This window comes from Callithrix jacchus, chromosome 7 (assembly GCF_049354715.1).
Source record: "Callithrix jacchus isolate 240 chromosome 7, calJac240_pri, whole genome shotgun sequence".
NCBI classification, from domain to species: domain Eukaryota; kingdom Metazoa; phylum Chordata; class Mammalia; order Primates; family Cebidae; genus Callithrix; species Callithrix jacchus.
In genome coordinates, this window is record NC_133508.1 from 135,724,647 (window position 1) to 135,739,792 (window position 15,146).

At 36.5% G+C, this 15,146-nt stretch overlaps 1 protein-coding gene and 1 pseudogene across 4 annotated transcripts in view; one reads left to right on the plus strand and one right to left on the minus strand.

Moving 5' to 3' along the window:
• The window catches only part of DPYD (dihydropyrimidine dehydrogenase), an 895,784-nt gene that overhangs the window by 716,277 nt on the left and 164,361 nt on the right, over window positions 1-15,146 (minus strand). The gene's annotated exons all lie outside the window — the stretch shown is intronic.
• Window positions 1,556-5,947, plus strand: LOC144577125 (zinc finger protein 131-like; annotated as a pseudogene).

The following is a 15,146-nucleotide window of genomic DNA, read 5'->3' on the forward strand; positions in this document are numbered from 1 at the left end:
AGATACTTTTTAAAAGAAGACATTTATGAGGCCAACAAACATATAAAAAAATGCTCATCATCGCTGTTCATTAGAGAAATGCAAATCAAAACAACATTGAGATACCATCTCACGCCAGTTAGAACGGCAATCATTAAAAAATCTGGAGACAACAGATGCTGGAGAGGATGTGAAGAAATAGGAACCTTGTTGGTGGGAGTGTAAATTAGTCCAACCATTGTGGAAGACAGTATGGCGATTCCTCAGGGACGTAGAAATAGAAATTCCATCTGACCCAGCAATCCCATTACTGGGTATATATCCAAAGGATTATAAATTGTTCTATTATAAAGACATATGCACATGTATGTTCATTGTGGCACTGTTTACAATAGCAAAAACCTGGAACCAACCCAAATTCCCATCAATGATAGACTGGAGATAAAAAATGTGGCACATAGACACCATGAAATACTATGCAGCCATAAAAAAATGAGTTCGTGTCCTTTGTAGGGACACGAAATGAATCTGGAGACCATCATTCTCAGCAACCTGACAGAAGAACAAAAATCAAACACAGCATGTTCTCACTGAAAGGCAGGTGTAGAACAATGAGAGCACATGGACACAGGGAGGGGAGCAGCACACACTGGGGTCTGTTGGGGGGGAATGAGGGAGGGACAGCATGGAGTAGGGAGGTTGGGGAGGGATAATATGAGGAGAAATGCCAGTTATAGTTGACAGGGGCATGGAGGCAGCAAACCCCCTTGCCATGTAGGTAGCTATGCAACAATCCTGCATATTCTGCACATGTACCCAAGAACCTAAAGTGCAATTATATATATATATATAATTGCACTTTATGGAAGGAATTCCAGTAAAAAAATAAATAAATAAATAAAATCATTTATTTTATCTCTTAAAAAAAAGAAATAGCCCAGCAAAGTGATAGACTATGAAGGTCGCCATGAAAGGCAGAGCAAAGGGTGCCAGGGGAAAAAATAAACAGGGAAGTTACTCCCATGGAGCAAAGGCAGGTTTTAAGAAAGATTTCCTATTTTCTAAATGAGGGACTTGGTAACATTTTTCTAGCATGATTTCAGAATTACTGCTGTCTCCGACTGCTTGGTAGCTCCCATTTTTCCCCTTTTTGGAGCTCCATCTGAGAAAGCACATCAGAACTTTATGTAGTATAGGAGACCCTGGAATTAACACGATGTTAGAACTGGATTCAATCTGGGTTGGGACTGAGCATATTTTTCCTTTAGGAGTGACATGTATAACTGAGACCAGGGGTGGTAGTCTTTGATAGACTTGAGATAAAACGAGCCCATTTCTTTCCCTTTCTCTATATCCCTTACCTTTGCAATGGGACTTTGGAGCTCTTCTTATCAAAATGTAAGCTTTTTCCCTACTCTGTGAATTTAAACTGACGTTAATTGCTTTGACCAAGAGAATGTGGCAGAAATAATGGCATGCTCATCCTGAACCTCAGCCTAAGAAACTCTGCATGTTCTGTTTCCTCTTTGGAACCCTGCCAATCCTATGTGAATGACTCCTAATTGTCTGATGGGGGATGAGAAACCACAAAAAGAAGAGTCCACTTGATGAAGCCAAAGCTACCATAAGTTACCCTACAGGCACCAAATCTCAAATGTGTGAGAGTTCAGTCAAGGTAACCAGAACTACCTACACAATTCAGTCCTGACAGGATGTGTGGGTATACTCAAATAATAATAAATGTGTCTTATTTGAAGCCATTGAGTTTGGGGCTGGCCTTTTTGCAGCAGTTAATACAAGCAATGATCCCTTACAAATATCAACGACAGACTAACAACCAAATTTAAAAAACATCTAAAATTAATTTCAGTAGTCCTCCCTTTAAATAGGGCCAGATCTAGACAATCACTTTAGATTCTTTCAACTTTAGCCTGTGGTTTTCCTGCCAACACACGAAGGAAATGATGAGATTTGTGAAAGCTGATAGAAAATCCACTATTGCAATAGAAGACTATCTGATTTTTACTTAAATATTTCCATGAATAAGTTTACAATGATCAAGTTAAGAAGGACGTAACCCAGAGAGACAGCAATCAGGTCCTCAAAAGTTCTGGAAATTGGAGTAATATTCTCATAAATATGTACATGTATCTCTTTCTAATTATGGAATTTATTGAACAAGGAGCCTCTCATCTTCAAATAATTCTTGAATTTTTAAATACTTGGAGCCATATAATATACAGATTTCTGAAAGTTGCTGTATGTCTATATGTAGATCTTTGTGTATCATACAAAAAAAAATTTCATTATAATGAGGTCATAGAACTGGAACTCAGGAAACATGAACTCTAGTCCTGAAATTTGCCCTTGTCAGAGTTTATTTCAATGTTAACTGATTCTAAATATCCTTTTTGTGCAAGCATTGCCTAACATCATTATATATGCAAGAATTTCACACAAATCACTGATCGATAGAAAAATAAATTCACTCATCCCTTTTATTGTCATTTTAGAAGATACATTAAGAGCTGTGATGATAATGTAAGAACTTTCAGTATTCCTTCACATTCTAAACTTAGTCATTTTCTTTGCAATGTAGATAGTTGAACAGGTACTGTGATGTGAAAATTGGAAAAATTCAATTACAAAAGCTAAATTTCTGCTACAAGATGGATAAATGCTCCACATTTTTTGCTGTGGCTTAAAACTGATTTTTATGCAAATAGGGCTTCTAAACCCAAAAATACTATTTCAAAATGCACCTTTTCCTAATAAGGAAAAACTCACATCAGTCTAACAGGTTAAATAAAAAGGGTAAATGAGAGAGCTCTTAAATATGGCACAGCAAATTTCACAAAATACAATTTTAAAATACAATAAATATTTGTCATATTTTTGCAATAAAAGTGGGAAATAAAATTATATTTATAATGTTAACCATGATACAATCATAAAATCTCCACAAAGTAAAGAAAACACACAAAAAACTCGAGTATTAAATTTTAAATTTGAAAATTTCATTTGGTTTTTCATATGAGATTACAAAAAGAAAAGCATTTACTAAGATATAAGAGGTCTCTCGACAGCAAGTCATCTTTGTATTGACAGAATATCCCAGATTTTTACAATTGATTTAGAAATTGCTGGTCTTGCCTAGATTTCCATTAAGTAGCAGTTTTCTGCAGGAAGGAAAAGGACATTTTGGAAGGAATAAAGTATTCTTTGGCATAATAATTTTCATTCCCAAAGAATGTAAGAGCTGGATATAATTATACAAATTTTTCTAAGGCAATTGAAAAGCAATAGTCAGCAAGGTGATAACAAGCATCTTTACCTTGAAAAGACACTATTTTTAACATTTTTCAACCATAGAATAATCTCCATCATGTATCTGAGTTATAAAAACCATTTAACATCAGGCTGGAAAACATTTGTCATCACATAATGATGATTTCATTTTAAATAATTATAAGATGATTTGTGGTGGTGAAAACTCTCCATTTCTTAGACAATGTTTTGTTTTGCTTTAAACATTTGCAAAGTGTAGGACAAGATCTCAAAACTAACCCTCAAAATATTTTTTGGAAAATATCTCAAAGTCAAACGTGAAGTTGATTTAGAAATATTTCTGTTAAAATATAAATACATGTATTATCAAACTCAAACATATTAGCTGTTTTATTCTGTGACAACAGCTTAAAAATCTGCAAATATTATTTCTCTCCATAAATTATTTTAAAAATCACTGATAAGGAGATAAAGCAGAAAATTAAAGGAAACACTTTTAAGAAATGGTCATAAGTTGAGTAGAAGAAAAGACCATGTAGTAGATATTTTATAATATAAAATATTTTGTAAAATAAAACAAAAGTAATGTGCTTTAAATTATTAGACTTTGTAATCAAGCACACAAGTTATCCATTTTAAAACAGCACTGGCTTTTTTCTTATCTATTAAATATGAATGTTTTTGTTATTAGTTAGAAAATCTGTGGAGCTAATGTACTGTCTATCATATTGACAGAGGAAGTCAGAAACATTCCTGATCCCCAAATTGGGATATATAATTAGTTTTAAAGCAGATTAATGTATTCACCTAACTTGTTTGAATCAGATGTAAGGGAATATGATGTCATATACAATTATTATTCCATCACTGAATAAAAAACCTTGCACCCATCTTCCAAGCCCATGTGTGATCTGATTTTTCCAGCACACTAAGGCAAAGGAAAAAAAAAAAACCCGGGTTACAGAAAGCCCCTTGTCCTTGCAATAAGGCAAAAGGTCTAATTGAGCTGATTAACACACGCCACCTGCAGATGGCTAAGCTGAAAGAGCACACTGTAACACATGTTCACTGGGCCTTCAGGAACTGTAGGCACTCATGCTACCTAGATGCTACCGTGAGGTCCACACTCCCCAACACCTGCCCGTCTGCATGCTCCCACTGGGGGTTTGAGCTTCAGGACACCAAAGAAGCAAGCCACGCCACTGTCACATGCCCTGTATGGAGAATAAGAGAACTTTTCCTGTTTCAACTGGGGGCTCGTCCGGGATCCTGAATGTTGAATGTGAGTGCAAAACTGTCGGATCTGCCTCTTTTCCAAAACCCTGCCCCATCTCTTTCTTTCCCACGGGTAAAAGACTCCCCTTCCCCTCACAGAGTTTTAACCACCCTAACCAGGCTGGTTAAATCTCCCAGACTTCATCTCTTTTCTCTCTCACTGTTTGAAATGACTCTTATCTCTTCCTTTATGATGTTAAGAGTTTTGCTACAGGTTGCAGCAATGTTACTAAGTAAAATAAGCATTTGGCTCAGCTGTGAAAAGGTGCAAATCAGACCAACTGTTCTTAGAGGTATCATCTCAGCCTCTACCCTATTAGTCTCAGGCACATATGGCTCTGGGCATCTCTCCTTATTCTTTCCCCTCCCAACTCAGGTGCCTGGGCATGTTTACAGCATCCAAAGGCTGTGCCTCAAATCCACATTTAAATTGTTTTGTCATTTTAAGGAATGCTTGAAATCACACTCCACTGAGATTTTCAAGTGTGAAATATGCAATAAAAGTTATCTTCGGGACAGCACCTAAATTTTTACCAACTTGAAGAAGGTGGTAACTGAGAAAGAAGTGGGGAAAAATTCATGCATATCAGTACGGTGAGAAACAGTTTGACCATTCTGGACATTCTATAGAACATCTTTGAAAATATATGGGTGAAACCCTTTGAATGTCCATATCATCAACGATTTGCTAGAAATAGCACCCTTAAAGGTCACCTCACTGCATGGCAAACTGAAGTAGGGGCAAAAAAAAGGAAAAAGAAGCTCTGTGAATGCCAGGTCTGCAATAGTGTCTTTAACAGCTGGGACTAGTTCAAAGATCACTTGGTAATACACACTTGAGATAAACTCAACCATTGTACTTTATGTGACTTGTGGTTTATGCAAGGAATTAAGGAGACATCTCAGTGATACAATATTTCAGACTATCTAGTAAAAAGTTCTTTCAGTAGAAACAGGTGTGTAAACTGAACCTGTAACATCAATGATTACTATAGAATAGGTGCTACCATTGCTTCAGGCCCAGGTGGATTCAGCACAAATGACTGTGGAAGAAGTTCATCCAGATCTGCTCCAGGAATAGCCAGGTGTACAATTCACACATGAATGAGCTTCCAGAGAAGGTCCAAGTGAGTTATCTAGAAGTGGGTTGAATTCAGACCGAACAAGGTACTAAAGTACATCAGATGCCAGTAGAAGTATAAACTGAACTTCTAAAAGCATATTTGAACCACATGACCCCAGAAATCCTGAACCAAGAGGAGAGAAAGCCTAACAAAACAGATTCTGCTGAGGCTGCCAGGAAGATCACAAATATGCTGAGGATTTAGAGACCAAGCCAACAGTGAATTCTGAAGCTGAAAAGTCAGAGAAGGAGGACAAAACAGCTATGCTGGTTTTAGAATGAAATAACACATGAATATATTTTTTAATTTACTTGTTGGATTGATTATGAGCAGTATGACTGTCCTTAAGCCAACAGGCAAGTGGACCAAAGTTAAGCTGTTTCTTGTTGTGCTGAACTGTTTCTGTAAAAAACGAACTGATTCCGCTCCACCCACTTAATGCCACAGAGAAGGGATCTTTTCCATAACAGAAGGGGAGTTTTGAGAAGTTATTTCTGGAAACTTAAATGGATTATATTCTGATTATGTAGCTGGGTACAAATGTATCTACTGTCATTGTGGCAAAAGTTCTCCCTTTTCTCTTTCCCAGGTCATGCCCTTTCTCATTTTTTTTTTCCACATTCTAAATCATTAGAATACAAGTTTATGTATTCTAATGCATGTTAGAAAATTGAATAAATAGGAAACATAAGGCTGCTTGATGAAAAGTGCATTGTTACTGTGCAGTTAATTTTGGCATCTGGCTTTCTTTAATTTGAATAAACTTTCCTGTCTACCCCAGCAGTCACAGATGACATCTCTGCAACAGAAAAAGTGGTAGTGGCAAAATTTCTAGAATGTTAAAAAAAAAAAAAATCCACACTCATGTCTTTTCAAAACCAACTAAACTTCTATAAAGCATCTCAGGTTCTTTCAAAGTTTGTTTTGTAAGGAGCAATGTCGACAATGCTATAATATTTTATACTTTTGCATTTAATGACAACCACCAGTTCTTTTTCACTTAAGTTAGGGTGATAAATTTTATTTAATGGCAGCTGAAGGAGCATTTTCAATGGGGAAAATTCATTTACATCTGTGGTAAACTTGATTTTAAACTTGATTTTGATTAAAAGTTGCACTAGTATTTTACCACTAGATTAAAAAAAAAGATGAGCATAATTTAAAAATTAATACATTTAAAATAAACTACAGAGAAAAAGATGTACATAATTATCAGGCTTTGTTTTGAATGAAATCTTTCCCTTCAATCCTTAATGTAAAGATCTTGTGCTATAACTTCTAAAGCCATACAAAAATAAGAATGCTACACTGTGGACTTAACGTAGGTGTGTAAATATTTTTAATCAGTATTACATGAAAAATGAAATATAACAAACACATAAACTAATATGCTATTTTCTTTACCTATTAAATACTGAGAGTTATTTACATTTTTAAAGTAAACTTTAAAATTACAAATAAAAATCTTAAATGTTTTTATCCTGAAAGTAATATGTTTTTATGGGATATTTTAAAACAGAAAAACACATAGAAAAAGATAATCAGTTAATAATCAAAATCACTTTTAATGTCTGCCACACAGAGAATTCTGGTGCATACTTTTCATGTGTTTTTTCGTTTTGTTTTGTTTTGTTTTTGGAACAGTATCTCACTCTGTTACCAGGCTGGAGTGCAGTGGCACCATCTTGGCTCACTGCAACCTCTGCCTCCCAGGTTCAGGCAATTCTCCTGCCTCAGCCTCCTGGGTAACTGGGACTACAGGCGCACATCACCATGTACAACTAATAATGGTATTTGTAGTAGAGACGAAGTTTCACCATGTTGGCCAGGATGGTCTCCCTGTCTTCACCTCATGATCCACCCGCCTCGACCTTCCAAAGTGCTGACATTACAGGTGTGAACCACCATGCCCAGCCACTTTGTATAATTTTTAATGCCTATAAAGCACACACACAAACATATATATTACAAAAACATATCGTCTCACCTGTTTTATAATCTTTTTTTGCATTTAAAACATTTTTCAATATCAATAAAAAAATATTATGTCACAATTTTTTTTCTTTTCTTTTTTTTTTAATTTTTTTATTGCATTTTAGGTTTTGGGGTACATGTGCAGAACATGCAAGACAGTTGCATAGGTACACACATGGCAGTGTGTTTTGCTTCCTTTCTCCCCTTCACCCACATTTGGCATTTCTCCCCAGGCTATCCCTCCCCAGCTCCCCCCCACCACTGGACCTCCCCTTTTCCCCCCAATAGACCCCAGTGTTTAGTACTCCCCTCCCTGTGTCCATATGTTCTCATTTTTCATCACCCGCCTATGAGTGAGAATATGTGGTATTTCATTTTCTGTTCTTGTTTGCTGAGAATGATGTTCTCCAGATTCATCCATGTCCCTACAAACGACACGAACTCATCATTTCTGATTGCTGCATAATATTCCATGGTGTATATGTGCCACATTTTCCCAATCCAGTCTATCATCAATGGGCATTTGGGTTGATTCCAGGTCCTTGCTATTGTAAACAGTGCTGCAATGAACATTCGTGTACATGTGTCCTTATAGTAGAACGATATATAGTCTTTTGGATATATACCCAGTAATGGGATTGCTGGGTCAAATGGTATGTGTATATGGGAAAATACATGGCCTATACAGGGTTTGGTACTACCCATGTTTTCAAGCATCCACTGGGGGACCTGGAATGTTTCCCCCACAAATAAGGGGAGATTACTGTACAGTCAATATAGAATCCTCAATCAAGCTTAACAACAATTTAAGAGTGTAGCTATTTAAAAATTTTAAGATGAAAAAATACTGAGTTTAGTCTTTATAGTTTCTCTATTTAACAAAAACCAATTTATATGGTAGGCAGAATCCTAAAATGGCACCCATGATATTTACCTGTCCCTATTGTAAACATACCTTCTACTAGTTATTCAGACAAACATTAATCTGGGTGCTTCTGTGAAGGGATTTTGCTAATGTATTGATGTCCTCAAATTAACTGGTCTTAAGGAGATTATCATATAAGTCCTTTAGATCCAGGCTTAGGGGTCAGAGACAGAGGAAGTCAGAGAGACTCAAAGTGTGAGAATATTTCTGGAAGCTACATGGGAAGAAACTGGGCAGCTTCTAGGAGCTGAGAGTGTAGACCCAAGCCAACAGTCACCAACAGAATGGGATACTAAGTCCTAGGACCAACATACTGAATAACCTTAGAAGCATATTATTTCCCAGAGCCTTCAGAAAGCAATGCAGGCTGGCTGACAACCTGACTTCAACCTTTTGAAAAGCGGAGCAGCGGTCCAAGTTTTCACCTGTGTCTGGACTCTGGATCCATAAAAACTGAGAGATAATTGAAAGGATGTACAGGCATACCTTGGAAATACTGCAGGTTCCATTCCAGTGCACCAAAATAAAGCAAACATTGCAATAAAGTGAGTCACACAACTTTTTGTTTTAGTGTAAAAAAAAGTTATGTTTATAGTACACTGTAGTGTCTTAAGTGTGCAATGTCATTATGTATAAAAACAATGTATATATATTAGTTAAAAAATACTTTATTGATTAAAAAAATGCCAACAATCATCTGAGTCATCAGTGAGTTACAATCTTTTTGCTGGCAGAAGGTCTTGTCCTAATGTTGACGACTGCTAATCAGGGTGATGATTACTGAAGGTTAGGGTGGCTGCCAGTTTGTTAAAATAACACAACAATGAAGTTGTGTTATGCAACAATAAAGTTGCATTGGTTGACCCATTCACAAAAGATTTCTCTGTAGCATGGGATGCTGTTTGATGGCATTTTAGACACAATAGAACTTTCATAATTGGAGTCAAACCCTACCACTGCTTTATCAACCAAATTTATATAAATATTCTAATTTGTGGTCATTTCAGCAATGGTCACAGCTTCTTCACCAGAACAGACTGCCTGCATACACTACATCCATTCTGCAGCCCATGGATCAAGGAATAATTTTGAGTCTCAAATCTTATTACTTAAAAGATACATTTCATAAGACCATAGCTTCCATGAAGAGTGATTCCAATGATGGGTCTAGGCAAAGTAAATTGAAAATCTTCTGGAGAGATTCATCATTCTAGACACCATTAAGAACATTCGTAGTTCATGAAAGGAAGTCAAAATATAAACATTAACAGGAGTTTGGAAGAATTTGATTCCAGCCTTCATGGATGACTCAAAAAAAATCACTTCTTTTGTTCATTTATAAGAAGCAACTCATTATCTGTTCAAGATTTATGAGATTTCAGTAATTCAGTCACATATTCAGGTTCCACTTGTAATTCTAGTTCTCTTGCTGTTTCTACCACATCTGCAATTACTTTCTCCATTGAAGTCTTCTACACCTCAAAGTGATCCTTTTCCAGAAGGTTTTCAAATTACTCCTTGATCCATGGCTGCAGAATGAATGTTATATTAGCAGGCAGGAAAACAATATTCATCTCTTTGTACATCTCGATCACAACTGTTGGGTGACTACCTGAATGTCAAGGAGCAACAATATTTTGAAAGAAATGTTTTTCTCTGAGCAGTAGATCTCAACAGGGAGCTGCATATATTGAAAACAAACCATGCTGCAAATACATGCACTGTCATCTTGACTTAATTGTTCTATTTATAAAGCAGAGGCAGAATAGATTTAGCACGATTCTTAAGGGCCCTGGAATTTTTAGAATGGTAAATAAGCATTGGCATCAACTTAACGTCACCAGTTGCATTAGCCACTAACAAGAAAGTTGGCTTGTCCTCTGAAGCTTTCATTCAGGCATTGAAGGCATCTTCTTCAAGTATAAGGCCGTTTCATATATGAAAGTCTATTGCTTAGTATAGCCACTTTCAACAGTTTTCTTAGCTACATCTTCTAGATAACTTGCTGCAGCTTCTACATCAGCACTTGCTGCTTCACCTTGCACTTTTATGACTTCTATGTTTTTTTGTTTGTTTGTTTTCTTTTGTTTTTTTTTTTTTGAGATGGAATTTCACTCTTGTTGCCCAGGCTGGAGTGCAATGGCATCATCTCAGCTCTCCACAACCTCCTCCTCTCGAGTTCAAGTGATTTTCCTGCCTCAGTCTCCAGAGTAACTGAGATTACAGGCATGTGCCACAACATCTGGCTAATCTTGTATTTTTAGTAGAGACAAGGTTTCTCTATGTTGGTCAGGCTGGTCTCAAACTCCCAACCTCAGGAGATCCACCAGGCTAGGCCTCCCAAAGTGCTGCGGTTACAGGCATGCAGGCATGAGGAACTGCACCTGGCCTCTATGTTTTTTCTTTAAATCTCATGAGCAGCTTCTGCTAGCTTCAAGCTTTTCTTAGGCAGCGTCCTCACCTCTCTCAGCCTTTACAAAATTGAAGAGAGTTAGGGCTTTGCTCTAGATTCGGTTTTGGCTTGGGGGAATGTAGTGGCTAATTTCATCTTCCATCCACTAAAACATTCTCCCTATCAGCAATAAGGCTGTTTCGCTTTCTTATCATTTGTGTATTTGTTGGAGTAGGACTTTTAATTTCCTTCAAGAACTTTTCCTTTTCATTCGCATCTTGGCTAACTGTTTGGCAAAAGAGGCTACACATTGGCTCCTCTCAGCTTTTAACATGCTTTCCTCACTAAGCTTAATCAGCTTTTGATTTAAAGTGAGAGATTTGCAACTCTTTCTTTCACTTGAAAACTTAGAGGCTATTGTGGGCTTATAACTGGCTTAATTTTAATACTGTTGTTTCTCAGGGAATAGGGAGACCAAAGAAGAGGGAGAAAGACAGGGGAACGGTTGGTCAGTCAGAACACACACATTTATCAATTAAGTTCTTCATCTTATGGGTAGAGTGTGTGGTACCCCAAACAATTACAATAGTAACTAATAGCACCACAAATAACTTGTCAAGACCACCAAAACAGATGTAATAATAATAATAATAATAAAATTTGAAATATTATGAGAATTACCAAAATGTGATGCAGATACACAGTTAGTACATGCTATTGGAAAAATGCTGTCAATAGACTTCATCAACAGAGGGATGCCATGAACCTTTAATTTGTAAAAAGCACAGTATCTGCAAAGCATGATAAAGTGAGGTACAATAAAAAAGGTGGCCAGGTTCAGAGACTCATGCCTGCAATCCCAGCACTTTGGGAGGCCAAGGCAGGAGGATCACTTGAGATTAGGAGTTCAAGCCCAGCCTGGCCAACATGGTGAACTTCTGTCTCTACTAAAAAATATATAAAAATTAGCACTAGCTAATTTTTTAGTAGAGACAGAGTAAGTAGTAGTGCATACCTCTAGTCCCCGCTACTCAGTAGGCTGAGGGAGGAGAATCACTTAAACCCCGGAGGCAGAGGTTGTGGTGAGCTGAGATCATGCCACTGCACTCCAGCCAGAGAGACAGAGTGAGACTATGTCTCAAAAAAAAAAAAAAAAAAAAAAAAAAAAGGGCATGCCTGTATGTTGTTGTAAACCACCAAGCTTGTGATAATTTCTTATAATGCTATGGAATACTAACTTTTAAAAGATGGAAACTGGAGATATAAAAAGCAATGGGTAACTCTAAACAATGACTGTATAGGACAATATACATAATAAAGATGGGGAAACACAGAATTGGATATAAAGTACTAGCAAAAATTATATTTTTTATAAATATAAAAATTGAAATACCATCATGTTGCTTGGAAAGATGCTAAAGATACTGAGTAACTCGATTATGTAAAACCAGTTATGTTTAAAATGTCTGCACAACCACTACAAATGATAAACTGAATGTATGAGTTTTCTTTCTGCTGTAATCAGTAATTCCTTAGATCTATTTTTCATATCACACATCCTGTCTTCAGCAAAATCTAAACTGCCTTTTATCCTCTTCATTGTGGCTAGAGTTGTTTTGCTTTTTTATTCTTTGCTTCATCCAATTATTCAGCAAAGGAAGTCTTAAGGGGTGATTGTTTATTTTTCTATTATTATGTTTTAAATGTTTTAGCTTGGGCTCCTGTAAAAAATATTTTAAGGTATGTTTTTTCCTTATAATATTATAATATTTTTCCTTATAATATTATAATATTATAAGGAAACAAACATTTGATTCCTACAGCTCTAGAGGCTTGAAATCCAAGACCAGGTTGCTGGCATGGCTGGGTTCTTGGTGAAGGCTTTCTTCTGGTTTACAGATGGCTGTCTTCTCATATCATCACATAGCGGAGAGGGTAATTTCATCCTTTTATAAGGACACTAATTCTATTTATGAGGATCCCACCTCATGTTTTACTTACCTCCAAAATGTCTCACTTCCAAATACCATTACATTGGAGATTAGGTCTTAACATATGAATCTGGGGGGACTGGGGACAAACATTCAGTCCATAGCATAAATAATTCTGGATACAGAGAAGATTCTAAGTAAATTCACTCAGAATTTACCACCACTAACATTACTATATCTCCGTGTTTGCTTACATAGATATTTATATTGGTAACCTATAAAGATATATGTGTGTATGTATACCTTTAATATAGTTATGAGATTCATACTTTCATTAATAATTATAGCATGATAATTAAAAGGAAAAACTTTGGAGTTAGAGACATGGGTTCAAGTCCAGCTCCAGCATTTACAAGCTATGTGAACTTGGGCAAATTATTTAATCTTCTGAACCTCAGTTTCTTTATCTGTTAAATGGAGGGGATGATTACAGTACTTGCCACATAGGATGGTCACCGATTTAAAATTTCAGTTACTATTTTTTATTTCTAAAATGTACTTTTTCAAATAACCATTTCTTTACTTACAGGGTCTTATTTCATTAAGAATTTTTTATTTCCATATTTTATGTCTTTACTTACTTTAAATATATTTGTTTTATAGGATCTTTGGGTAGTTCTGTCTTTTCAGGTTTTTGAGGGAACACATTCTCTTTTTGATTGTGTTATTTCTCTAGCTTTTCATGGATTGTGTCTTGATGGGATTTACTTTTTAAAATTTTATTTTATGAAAAGGTTTTCGGTCTTCTGTCTAGGTGCTATGTCCTCCTGATCCATGGTTTCAAGAGGTCACATTACTATTATTATGGCTACTGTTCACTTTTTTTATGTTCCTTTTCTTGTTTGTTTACTATTGTATTTTATCCAGCATTTCTTTGGGTTTGTGTTATTATAACTGTAACAATTCATCTCCATCAGTACAATTTTAGACATATCAAAACTCGGAAAAATTTTAGAGTGGACACATAGCTTCCCAGCATCCTCCAATAATATGTAATCACAAACTGTTTCTAGTAAAGGGCAAGTCTGGTCTTGATTCATAAACATGCTAAATTGTCGGCCTCCCTCTCCTGAATTAAAAGCACATGCATCACTCTATTAGTAAAGCAAAACATTCTCATTTGACTATGTAAGTTGCAGGGAATCAGAAGGAAGGGCTTGAAGAAGTTTGTGGGGGAGAGGAGAGAAAGTAGAGAACATTAGCTTTTCAGATTTTTGTAACAGTCTTGAGTTCTTAAGGAGATGAAGACCTCCAGTTACAATGTGCCTTTGAGCTTTAACATCTAAGGTATTTCCCCAGACTCTTCCCCAGTGAGCAATCCTAAATGGGTTGCCAAGAGAAATGATCACGATTACTAGAATATCTTTGTGACAACATGCAAGTTTATAAGATACTCTCACACTAGACATTTGTGATAATGTAATAAGCGTATTACATTTTTAAAGAATAAGGGGATTATTGGTCAATGGCAGGGCTTTCTGTAATGTAAAACCCCCAATAATTTTTATTTTTTATTTTTTATTTTTTTTATTGCATTTTAGGTTATGGGGTACATGTGCAGAACATGCAAGACAGTTGCATAGGTACACACATGGCAGTGCGTTTTGCTTCCTTTCTCCCCTTCACCCACATTTGGCATTTCTCCCCAGGCTATCCTTCCCCAGCTCCCCCCCTCGCTGGCCCTCCCCTTTTCCCCCCAATAGACCCCAGTGTTTAGTACTCCCCTCTCTGTGTCCATGTGTTCTCATTTTTCTTCACCCACCTATGAGTGAGAATATGCGGTGTTTCATTTTCTGTTCTTGTGTCAGTTGCTGAGAATGATGTTCTCCAGATTCATCCATGTCCCTACAAACGACACGAACTCATCATTTCTGATTGCTGCATAATATTCCATGGTGTATATGTGCCACATTTTCCCAATCCAGTCTATCATCAATGGGCATTTGGGTTGATTCCAGGTCTTTGCTATTGTAAACAGTGCTGCAATGAACATTCGTGTACATGTGTCCTTATAGTAGAACGATATATAGTCTTTTGGATATATACCCAGTAATGGGATTGCTGGGTCAAATGGAATTTCTATTTCCAAGGCCTTGAGGAATCGCCACACTGTCTTCCAAAAATGGTTAAACTAATTTACACTCCCACCAACAGTGTAAAAGTGTTCCTTTTTCTCCACATCCTCTCCAGCATCTGTT